Source organism: Malaclemys terrapin, chromosome 10 (genome assembly GCF_027887155.1).
Source record: "Malaclemys terrapin pileata isolate rMalTer1 chromosome 10, rMalTer1.hap1, whole genome shotgun sequence".
NCBI lineage: Eukaryota > Metazoa > Chordata > Testudines > Emydidae > Malaclemys > Malaclemys terrapin.
In genome coordinates, this window is record NC_071514.1 from 10408822 (window position 1) to 10421078 (window position 12257).

At 41.6% G+C, this 12257-nt stretch overlaps 1 long non-coding RNA gene across 9 annotated transcripts in view; it reads left to right on the top strand.

Annotated features, from left to right (window-relative positions):
* The window catches only part of LOC128844013 (uncharacterized), a 36980-nt gene that overhangs the window by 12435 nt on the left and 12288 nt on the right, over window positions 1–12257 (top strand). For 7 of the 9 annotated variants that reach the window (XR_008446416.1, XR_008446419.1, XR_008446417.1 and 4 more), the window contains exon 3: window positions 9318–9400. This is a non-coding gene — a long non-coding RNA (uncharacterized LOC128844013). Of the gene's footprint in view, window positions 1–4463; window positions 4587–9317; window positions 9401–12257 lie in introns of all 9 variants that reach the window. The other 2 variants (XR_008446413.1, XR_008446414.1) reach the window with 1 other exon arrangement.

Consider the following 12257-nt stretch of genomic DNA (forward strand, 5'->3'; position numbering starts at 1 on the left):
AAATATCAGCTTCATCATATAACATCTTTACTAAGGGCCTGATCCAAAATCTACTAAAGTTAATGGGAGTCTTTCTATTAAGTTCAGTAGGCTTTGGAGCAGGTCCTGTATTTCTGACACAAGGATTTTTTTTCCTGGTGATAATACATAAGTTCCCCTACCTTGGAAGACCATGTATCCTAACCAATTTTAATGCAGAATAGTGATCAAGACTCAGAATATAATAAATAATAATGATAAGAATTAATAAGATAATTAATGATAATAAAGAACATATTTAGGAAATGGCAGCGTAATACAATGAAATGCGTGTTGAATGACTGAAAAGCATTTTGAGTAAGAATTTTCCTTCCATCCTTTACTGAAGGGATAACTATAATGAAAATTTACCAGCAAAGGGACCAAATCTACTAGATCTGCCTTTACCATCTTGATTATTATAATTAAACAATATATTTTTGATTCAGTTCTGAAAAATTTCTTCCCTTTACCCAGGGATAGTAATAATTTTGCCCAGCTGATTTATTCTAACATGTTTCTAAAAAGTCAGCTCCCCCTGGCACCTTTTCATTATTATTATAGATAAGAAGAGTCACTTGTGTTTAGGGTGGAATGCCAAGGAATTTTCCCACATCTGATCTATGTTCCCAAACAAGGGCATAATTCCCATTATGCAGAATCAGGACCTACCTATGCAAATTTTAATAATCATCCAATAACTTCTCAGCCAAGGCATATATCCCTCTTTCCCCTGTCACCTTATCTTACCTGTAGTTTACATCACCTTTTACTAAACATATTACATGCTGTTTACCATGGGCTGCAGCTGGAAAGCCTTCGTGTTTCCCACCCCAAAGCCCCTCACTGACCACCTACAAAATTAATTGGATAAGTAGTAATAGTGGTTTACTTGTTTATGTTCAAATTCTGATTTTCATGAACTTAAGGCCAGATCCTCAATTAGTGTAAATTGGTGACTTTTAATGGAGTTAGTAGCTGATTTACAGCATCTGTTTCTTCTAATTAAACCCTTTAAAAATGATTCCCTGAAATTAGTGGGAGGGGAAGATCCTTTAAATAGGTTGGTATTATGTACAGTATCATTGCAATCTTTAACTTTTCAGCAGGAAACAGGCAAAGAGAATATTAATAAAGTTCAGTGCAGTGAGAAGCTAGCTAGAGTGCAGCATTGGAGAATTATGAACTACTGAGCATAATCCATAAACTCCATTTGGTTACTATAATGCTCCAATCTGTATTTATTACCAACCCACTCTGATGCTTATACAACTAAATTTGCTAGATTTATACACTCTAATGGTTCCACAATGGGAAAAACCTGTGTTCTTTATCTTTCCTTTCCTGTCCCAAATAACTCCTTCCATATACATTCTAGGCTTTTCTAGACCCTGTCTGGGTTTAATCACAGGCTGCGGGACACAATGTGCATTATTAAGAAATATAAATATTTTCAGAAGCAATCAAAGGGTTGAAAGATTGATTCGGCATGTAGATTGGATTTAATTCGAAGCAGCTTTGTTCTAATGAGGACTACTGGGATACAAAGACAGCAGCCGGTTATGGCCACCAATTGGGAACTTTGATTCATTACAATAACCTGTCAAGAATTTCAGCTAATCGCTAGGTACTAAGAAACACAGTTCTGGGGTAGCTGGAGGTCTTTTGTTTTCAACCTCACCCTCCAGAGAACAGATTTACATTTCATATTATCTGTTTTACAGCAATGACAATTATGTCTAATTTCTTGCTGCATATGGGGCCAAATCCTGCAGTCTCTTACGCAGGCAAAACTCCTGTTGATTTCAATCTGAGTTTTGCCTAAGTATGGAAAGACTTGGCCATCAATGAGAACTGAGTCAGTCATAAATCAGCATAACTACATTGAATTAAATGGATCTGCACCAATTTATACTGTCTGAGGATCGGGCCTGGTTAGTTTAACAGTGACTTTCATAGCAGCCTTTTGGGCCAAATTCTGCTACCCTTAACTCATGTAAGCAAATGGGACTATTCAAGGAGGAAGGTGCTACTCAATGTGAGTAAGAGTGGAGAGATCTAGCTCTTTGTTGGCCTAGAAGCTTGTGTATTATTATTTCTGTCCCAACAGAAATTAAACGCCAACAGGGGAAACATAGAAAACCCAGTAAAAATTGATAAGAACCATCATTAACAAATTTATTGCTTTTCCTTTAGACTTCAAAATATATTAGGAAAACTCCTTTGGTGCACAGGGGTAATATGTCACAGGGACTATTCATTTGGGGAATGCAGGACTCTGACAGCTTTACTAAATGTAGTGCATACAGTTAGAATCACAATACATACAGGATCAAACACTGACTAGTTCTTCCCCCCACCATCACTTTGTCCACGCAGGCTGAGAAAGCTTGATTTCTCTGAACTGTTTCACCCATCCACAGCTGGAATTCCAAAGTGAAATGAAAATGGCTTTAAAATCAACACTACATGGGAGCCTGAGAGAACAAGTTTTCCTTTGTTGTAGGGTATAGTATTATTTGCTGTAGGTTTTTGATATACATTCTAAATTAGGCCTGCAAAGGCATGCTTCATCTTTAATTCATCACTCTCAGCTGAAAGAGATTAGCAATGTCTAGCACGCACCCTTCGCATGGTGCTGACCTCATCAAGTATGGCCTGAAATTAATTAGCCTCATTCATTCCAAATGGAAAAGGATAATGGAACGGCATTTTAGAGATGACCATCACAAATTGTTTGCAGCATATTTAAAAGCCCCCTCTCTTTTAAAACTATGTAGATTAAAATTCTTTCCAGCACTTGCAATTCAGAGTTATCAACGCACCAGGAGCAGGAACGGCTCAGTCTTATTTGTGGAACTGGACGTCACATGGTGTGTGTGTACGTGTTGTGTGGCTGTAAAAGAAAGAAGTTTGTCAGTGGCAGAACATCTGGAATTAATTTGATATTTCCAGGTGCTCTGGCATAGCTGGGCATCAAGCACATGATGTTTAAACAGTCTTTTGCTGGATCATTTAAATCAATATGAAATCAGTGTTTCTTTGTCATTCATACATGCAAAGTGCTAACGCAAATTCCAGGTTGGCTTTACAGTCCTACATCGTTCATTATCTAATTAGAAATCAGAGCAGACCTGAAACAGCATTCCTTTGAAGCATCCTGGGCAGCAGCTTGGGATACTTTTATTGTGTGACCCACATCATGTTGCACTCTCCAATAATCTACGGGCTAGATTTTAAAGGTCGTTAGGTGCCTAAAGATGGAGATAGGCACCTGAGTGTTTTTGAAAACCCCACTAGGTGCTTACCCTCATATTTAGGTGCCTAAATACCTTTAAACATCTGGCCCTGTGTCCCTTTCCAGACACTCCAATAGTATTTTAAACGATTGCTGCTGACTCTGTTTAATCACGGAAATACACTGTTTCCCCTCTAAGACTAGTTCCCACGCCACTAACGGGGGATGGATCAAGACAGGCCAAGATTCTGAATATTAAATTTGCTCTCTTACCTAGCCAAATATTTTATTAGGAGACTCAGGGCTCCAAGACTGGTTGTGTAAAACTGTTTTTTAGGGATAAGAGCTCGGTGCCCATGATTTTAATCAGGCCTGGTCTAAATTTTATAATTTCTGCCACTCCCAGTAGCAGTAAGGGAAGAAAAAATCCCTAAATGCAGAACTGGAAATAGCTAAATACTGATCTGATACATCAGGTTGAACTATAAGTCCATTAATTTCAGTGTTCTGGCTCTAACAGTGTCCTGGGCCCGATACACCAGAGGAAGGAGAATATCTTCATAATGCACAAGGCCAGTGCTGAACATGGGGGGAAAACACTTTGTGACATCTGCTATGGCCACCTAATGCCCCAAAACAAGAGATTTAATTACTGATCCTTTAGCACATATAATACAAATATTTGTCCTGCTAATGTTCCCACTGAAGTCCTAGTGAATTCAAGATTGGGCTTATTATTGTTGGTCATAAATGAGCTTGTATGTTGGCCAGCTGTACCCAGAATGAAACCACTCAGCTCCTTGAGCTTCCAAGTTAAGGTTAGCCCAGTAAAATAAAAATAGATGTCAGAAACAGAAAAAGAAGAAATCAGACCGTACGTATAAAGCTAGGGGAAACACAGGCTAGATTAAATTGTTATGTTAGCCGGTGTAGTGATTTAGTGTCAGGTTTTTTTTGTAGATTTTATCTCAGCTCAGAACTGTTTCCTCCTAAATTAAACAAAATGTTGAAGACATGAGAAGTGAATTAACTCAAAGGTGCACCAATCTGGATTCCCCAATCGTCTCATCCCTAATCCACCAACTGCAACAACCTGTCATTTTGGAATATTAAATGTTCCTCATAGCGTTCATCTTTCCAAAGTTCATGTCACAGCCTCTGAGCTGGACACTTGGCATTTACTTTCCTTTTTGGTTTCTCTGTTAAGATCAAGAGACTTCTGATTGTGCAATGAGGTCAGCTTGAGTGGACCCAGGCACTCAAATGGAGTCCCAGAGGCTGGACAGATTTGATGATGAATTTTAGCAGACAGAATCCCTGCCCTCTGCAGGTACCTTCTCTCTCGCTGTCCCCTCTCCCAACTCTCCAGGGACCAAAAAGAAAATGGTGTTTTGTTTAGTTTTTATCATTTGTGGACATTTCATTGGCATCCAGTTATGTGATGTGGCCCCTGGGTGACAAGAGATCCAGTATAAAAATGATCTGGATACATGCTTTTAGGAATAAGTAAGTTTCCAAATAAACTCATTTTTTCAATCCAGCCTTTACTATATTAGTACTGTAAATTAATATACGCTACATTCAGAGATTCAGATGTTTGATTTGTCATAATTAAGTATTGTCTTCTTTCTTGCATAACAGTTAAACAAAAGGGCCTACTTGTGACACAAAACTATTCTCAAATAGGAGCGACCTACTAGTTTTTGATTCCAATCATTCAAGATACAAATTAGCCAGTGATTTTAAAAAAACTAACTCATGATGGTTATTACAATGGATGGCCCATTTTATCTCTGGTGTAACGCCACAGACGACAATGGAAGTGCACTACAGATAAATTTCACTTGTTCTTTTTAATATAGACATCTTGTAATCATCAGATTACTTTTAAGTAATACAATAGGATTACCCAGCTGGATTAAAAAAAACAGTTTTGCATGTACACAAATCATTTGATTCACAAATACAGGAAAACTCAACAACTGTTTTACAGTGGATAGCAACATTAGACTATAATTTAGAACAGTAAGAAAGAAAGGAACCTCCCTCCTTCCCACCACACACATATTCTGCTGTTAGGCAGAATGTAATTACCAACACTGGAATTTGGCCACAACACTATGAGTACACCAAGCAAATTTTTGCCCATTAAAGCAACAATTTACTCACTTTCAATAACAGCATTCATGAGGCATTGCAACAGATGGCTTACATCAGTGGGTAACCTTATGTATGCCTGCTGGCTGCCCTATTCTAGGCACAATGTTGTGAGTTCAAGATGGAGGATCATCCTTGACTCTGAATGCTCTTTTGTGGGTTTAAGACAGCTCTTTAGCCTAGGCAAGGATTTAGGGGGAAATTTTGTTAATGCATACGACTAGAAAAAAAATCTTTTTACTGTATCAGGATCAAAGAGTTATTTGTACTCTCGCTACAAGTCCCGAAAACAAAGCTTATAGGGGACATTTTTAAAAGTACAAAGATCAGTTAGGCATCCAAATCCCGATGAAAGTCAGTGAGAGTTTGGTGCCTAATGACCATGAGTTTGGAAATCTCCCTTTACGGTGATGTAGTGCTATGTCAGGCCTTTTTGGGCTTTGACTCATGGCCTGTTTGTACTTGGCACTAGAATCAGTGACGTGCTGTGGGTTCTCCTTCGTCACTTGTGGCATTACTGAGCCACTCATATCTAGCAAGCATGCACACTGACACAGAAAATATGTTGCTTAAGAGTAGCCATTGTGTGAAGCAGTCCTTTACCACACTTAATTTTCTTTTCTTTATAACACCAACTATTACTCCTTGGGAGTAATTACCAACATTTCTGTCAGTGACAGTGCTAGAAGACCACAGCCAGTACTTAGGGTGACCATAGAATCATAGAATATCAGGGTTGGAAGGGACCTCAGGAGGTCATCTAGTCCAATCCCCTGCTCAAAGCAGGACCAATTCCCAACTAAATCATCCCAGCCAGGGCTTTGTCAAGCCGGGCCTTAAAAACCTCCAAGGAAGGAGACTCCACCACCTCCCTAGGTAACGCATTCCAGTGTTTCACCACCCTCCTAGTGATATAGTTTTTCCTAATATCCAACCTGGACCTCCCCCACTGCAACTTGAGACCATTGCTCCTTGTTCTGTCATCTGCCACCACTGAGAACAGCCGAGCTCCATCCTCTTTGGAACCCCCCCTTCAGGTAGTTGAAGGCTGCTATCAAATCCCCCCTCATTCTTCTCTTCTGGAGACTAAACAATCCCAGTTCCCTGAGCCTCTCCTCATAAGTCATGTGCTCCAGACCCCTAATCATTTTTGTTGCCCTCCGCTGGACTCTTTCCAATTTTTCCACATCCTTCTTGTAGTGTGCGGCCCAAAACTGGACACAGGACCAGATGTCCTGATTTTATAGGGAAAGTCCTGATTTTGGGGTCTTTTTATTATACAGACTCTTATTACCCTCCACCCCCTGTCCTGATTTTTCACACTTGCTGTCTGGTCACCCTACTAGTACTTCCGGCTCCTCTGGCTCTTTTCTATCCTGAAACTAGGCAAACTAATTCGAATGCTTCTAAGTCAAAGATCTGGCTTTGAAGGCTAACTTTATATAAGATGCCTCTCTTGCCAATTAGAGCCCTGCTTATGCAGAGGCCTCACACGCAGCCCAGGGAATTGAAATTACAGGGGCTGTTTGAATTAGGGGGATGGAGGAAAGTTGGAAAATGACTAAATTGGCAACACTGCAACTGTTGACTGATGGGGGAGTTCGGGTGTTTGTGTGTGTGTAGGGAATCCCTGGCCCAGGCAACAGTTGTAGTGCCATAAGCCTAGTTGTACATGGGGCTTCATGTGTTACTTCATGTAGGACTCTATAAGACCTAGACCTAAATCCTTAACTAACAGTACTAGTGAGCTCCCATGTAATAAAAATATGGGCTGAATTCTGCCCATGCCATCCCTTTGAAGTCAAGGGGACAGATTCCTGGCCTACCCTAAGTTCTCCTTTGCACTGCTCCAGCACAAGCCCAGCGTCATGGTGTGCCAATAGGGCAGTTAGGGGTTCTTTTGATGCAGGAGAATCCCTCTGCGTTATGAAGCTGGTTTATCAGTCTTTACACCACCTGTTCCCCTACCGTAGAATGGGAGTGTTCAGGTTTGGGCTGGTGATCAGAAGGGTCTGTGACAGGGACTGGCGGGTGTGGGGCCAGGACATACAAGGCCAAAGGAACTGTCATTCCAGCTACTGCTATAACTTTTGCCAGGTGATGATTCAGCTCCCTGATGACACAAAGGACCAGGGGTGGCAGAAATGTGCCTTAAACTACCTTTGCCTCCTCTCCCCATCTGCCCTTAGTGTGAGCCCAGTGAGGCTGAGGCAGAAGGTGGTCCATTGACTGGATATAAGTTGGGTCTTGTAAGGTACAGTATGAACCAAATAGTTCCTGCAAAAATTAGTATGCTGGGCAGGCTACATCTAACAAATAGGTTTAATATTAGAGATGGGCAAGCCATTTCAGAAAAAATAAGGCTTCACCTGAGCCTCCACCTGTTTCTCAAACTAAACTCAATCTGTTCCTTTTCTATCCATTTTCTGGAGGAAGAAAGCAATGTAGTGGTGTTGCACCATAATGAATCCAGCTTCAAAACTGAAAAGTGCAAGGGGCGCGTGCTTAATGGACTGAAAAATAAACAAATACACCTTTACCCTGCTATAACGTGACCCGATATAACACAAATTCTGATATAACATGGTAAAGCAGTGCTCCGGGGGGGAGGGAGGGAACGGGGCTGCGCACTCCAGCGGATCAAAGCAAGTTCGATATAACGCGGTAAGATTTTTTGGCTCCCGAGGACAGCGTTATATCGGGGTAGAGGTGTACCAGTAAATGGAAAGTGAGTGGCCCATATTTTACACTGAATGTTAACGGATGTGCATGTGCACGTGCATGGAAGACTACTGTGGTCAGAGACTGCTGGAATAAAACTGAAATAAGTCATCGGATAAAATAAAATGTTCTCAGTGACAATCTTAGGGGAACATGCTCCTACCTAAAAATAACACTGGAATTACACACAGAAACACTCCCTGGGATCTGGCAAGCACTTCTAAGTGGGTTGTGCAGTCTGCTCCGTTCTTACAGTAACTGTGCATGTTAAGTAAACACACAGCAGTCACAGAATGTCAGCACAAACAATGGACTGATTAACAGCATAAAATTATGTGGAATAATTTAAACTTTACATATTCCATTTTATATATATTAATGGGCTTCCCCTCCGCCACAAGCTGAGTTGTACGTGGGAACGGTTTGAAAGAGAGGTTGGGAGAATGAGAATTGAAACACGGGTCTACCTGTGACTAGCTCCATAGAGGATGCTGGTATTGCTGTGTGATAGCTCTAGATGCATTAACATTTGTTGTGTTTTCTGACAATGTGACGTCACCTCATTCAATGAGTGTTGGCAAGGGCCAGAACCTCCGCTGGTGTAAATGGATGTAGCTCTAATGGAGCTGTGCTAGTTTATACCAGTTAAGGATCTGGTCCTACTTTTGCTTCTTTTACTCGGTCAGAACACTGCACTGAAATTGGTGGAATAAGAACGGCAGGATTGGGCCCTGAACGAGTGGCTGAGTTAGAAAGCAAATGAATTCCTGCCAAAAAGTTCAGCAATGTTTCAGAAGTATATAAAGTGTCTGCTTTGAAAAGTGTCAAGTCGCATTTGTGACCAATTATCCCAGATGAAGAGGGGCAGACTTATGTTTACACATACTAATCTGCAGACAAAGTTTGAAAATTACAATTCATGAACTTGTATCAATTTTTTCCCCCAGGCCTGGCACTTATGCATGTGCACATTTCCTTATGATTAAAACATTGTTACAAACGTGCACACACGCACGCACACACAGAGAAAAGAAGAGTAAAGCAAACTGCCATATAGCAGCAAAATAATTAAATATTCCAGGATACCAAAAAGATCATGGATCATTGTATGAGTAAAATAGCTTTATCAGCTGGGCTGAAAAATTATGCGTAATGTGTCTGGATTTGTTATTTTTTTCCCCAGCTGTGAAGCCCTTGGAAATAATCCACACAAAAGAATTTCGGAAATGAAAGCTGTCTTTGCCATCTTCTGTTTAATTAACACAGGTATACCAGTTTAACCCCATTTATCAAGATATTATAGATGAAACAGTAACTAATAGATGAGAATGTTATCATTAGGGCTGCAAAGCATGGTTCGAAACTAATCGTGGTGACTATTGCATTGTGGGCAAGATCAGGCTTCTTGACTTTCTGGCCAGGACTCACAGGTTTGAATGAGTTTGTGATTCAAATTTAGGTATGGTTTATTTTTCAATCGATAAAGGTTTATTGGGCCTTATCCCCCCCCTCCAACCTTAACCCTGAGAATGGCAACAGCTTTAAAAACTATCCATCTTTCTTTCTAACAGGTTCCTGATGTTAAGGGCCTGACCTTAAAAAGAGTGGTGCACAGGTCAGGCTACAAGGGAGGATATGGGAGTAAGCTACCCCTGACCTGCAACCCTACCAAAAGCAGCTATTTTAATAGCCCGTGCAGTGTTTTCCTGATCAGCACCTGAAGAGATGCCTTCTAGCTAATTCCCAACATATTAACTCTATGGGCGCTGAATGATATACTGTATCATATATATTTAATTTCCAGCATGGCTGGAAATACTTGATACCGTAAGAGCTAAAATTGCCTTTTAAAGCACCCAAATAAAAGTTCACAGACGCTGCATCTCTTCAGCTCCCACTGACTTCACTGACATTTATGGGTGCTCTGCACATATGAAAACCAGGCCACTTACATCTAGGTGTCTAAATATAGATTTAGGAGCCTAATATCAGCCAGCCAGGTTTGAAAACTTCTGATTTTAAATTCCCTATTAAGGGAAAAGGAGCAGCATGGTTTGCAGGCGTGCAAGCGTCTTTGTCCAGGTGCCTCAAATCTTGACCTAATGAGACTCATCACTGTGGATGAGTGGGTGGCTCAGTCTTCATGGCTCACCCATGTCCTTAACCTCTCTCCTAAGACAGTCAAAAATGGGTGATCACTGTGTCACTTTTTATGGTGAAGTTGGCACTTGTCTATCAGTAAACAGACAGAGATGGCCTAACTCATTTCACACTGGTCACCAAATAACCTCTGGATAGTAATGGCTTTTGGACCCTTACCAGCTGTGCTGGATTTGAACTCATGAGCTAGAAATGAAAGGCAATTCAGCGTGTTGCAAAGCCCGTGGGCCACCCAGTCCCCTGAACAGACACTTCATTAAGATAAATAAACAAACGCTTCCAGGCAGTGGTAAGCAAGGAGTTAAAAAAAAAGAGGAAACATCTGCAATTGTGAATGCTTATTTGTAGCAGCTGCCTTAAAGCAACACTGCAGCTGGCTGCAGCAATGTTGCAGTGGCTGCCCTAGAACGCTTAAAAGCCAGCATGATTTTCTGAGAATTAAAAAACACCAGCAACGTCCATTACATTACCTTTGGCGTTCCCTTCTCGGCACCATTCTGTTCCCGCACATCTCCTCAGGAGGCATATCTGTAAAGCACACAAACCTTAAGAGTGCAGCTAACTAGTGAATTATAAGAAACTAGGTGTTCTAACAGCGTCAAAGAGACCCTGCACCTTGTGCCATCCCCATTTTCCAGGATGAGAGGAGCAATGTGCTGTTGCATTACAACACACGACCTCGTGCCTGAAAAATAATTGCAATCAGTGCTCCAGTTCCCAAACAAGCTCAATGTTTTATAGGGAGGAGAGGCAAGACTATGTAAAAAGAAGAACAGGAGTACTTGTGGCACCTTAGAGACTAACAAATTTATTAGAGCATAAGCTTTCGTGGACTACAGCCCACTTCTTCGGATGCATCCGAAGAAGTGGGCTGTAGTCCACGAAAGCTTATGCTCTAATAAATTTGTTAGTCTCTAAGGTGCCACAAGTACTCCTGTTCTTCTTTTTGCGGATACAGACTAACACGGCTGTTACTCTGAAGACTATGTAAGATGTTCTCAAAATAGTATCTATTATTCTTCTACTTATGTCTGATGAAGCTGTGCTTGGGGCATAATTTGAGTGATGGGTGCAAGGAGAAGATGGATCTAAGTCATTTTTACTCTCCCTCAGGGCATCTCAAGGTCAGTTTAGCCTGTGGAGTAATTTAGAGCGGCTTCAGAGATGCTCTAAAGCAGTGTATCCCAAACTTGGGACTCTGCTTGTGTAGGGAAAGCCCCTGTTGGGCCGGGCTTGTTTGTTTACCTGCCGCGTCCACAGATTCGGTGGATTGCGGCTCGCTGTTCCAAGCCAATGGGAGCTGCTGGAAGCGGTGCAGGCCGAGGGACGTACTGGTCGCAGCTTCCCGCATCTCCCATTGGTCTGGAGCGGTGAACTGCGGTCAGTGGGAGCCACAATCGGTCGGACCTGCGGGCATGGCAGGTAAACAAACCGGCCTAGCCTGCCAGGGGCTTTCCCTACACAAGCAGCGTCCCAAGTTTGGGAAACACTTCTCTAAAGTACACCAGAAACAACATCTTTCTAGGGCAGAGGACTGGACTCGTGACCTCTTGAGGTCCCTTCCAGTCCTAGAATCTATGAATAGGGGTCACTGAGCTGGGCAGGATTACTGAAGCACAATGTGCTCTGGATATGCTCCCTCAGTCCCTACCATGTACATGACACCAACATACATGGCACCTGTAGGACAAGGAGTAATTGGCTTCATCTGCAGCACGGGAGATTTAGGTTAGATATTAGGAAAAATGTTTATAAAGATAGTTGCATACTGGAAAGGGTTAGCAAGGGAGATTCTGTAATACCCATCATTGGAGGTATTTAAGAACAGGCTAGACAAACACCTGTCAGGGATGATCTAGGTATGATGATCTGAAGCAAGAAGGGATGAGCTCTCTAGGTCGCTTCCAGCCCTATATTTCAATGATTCTATGACACACATTGTGAAGAGAGGGCTCTGCCAGCT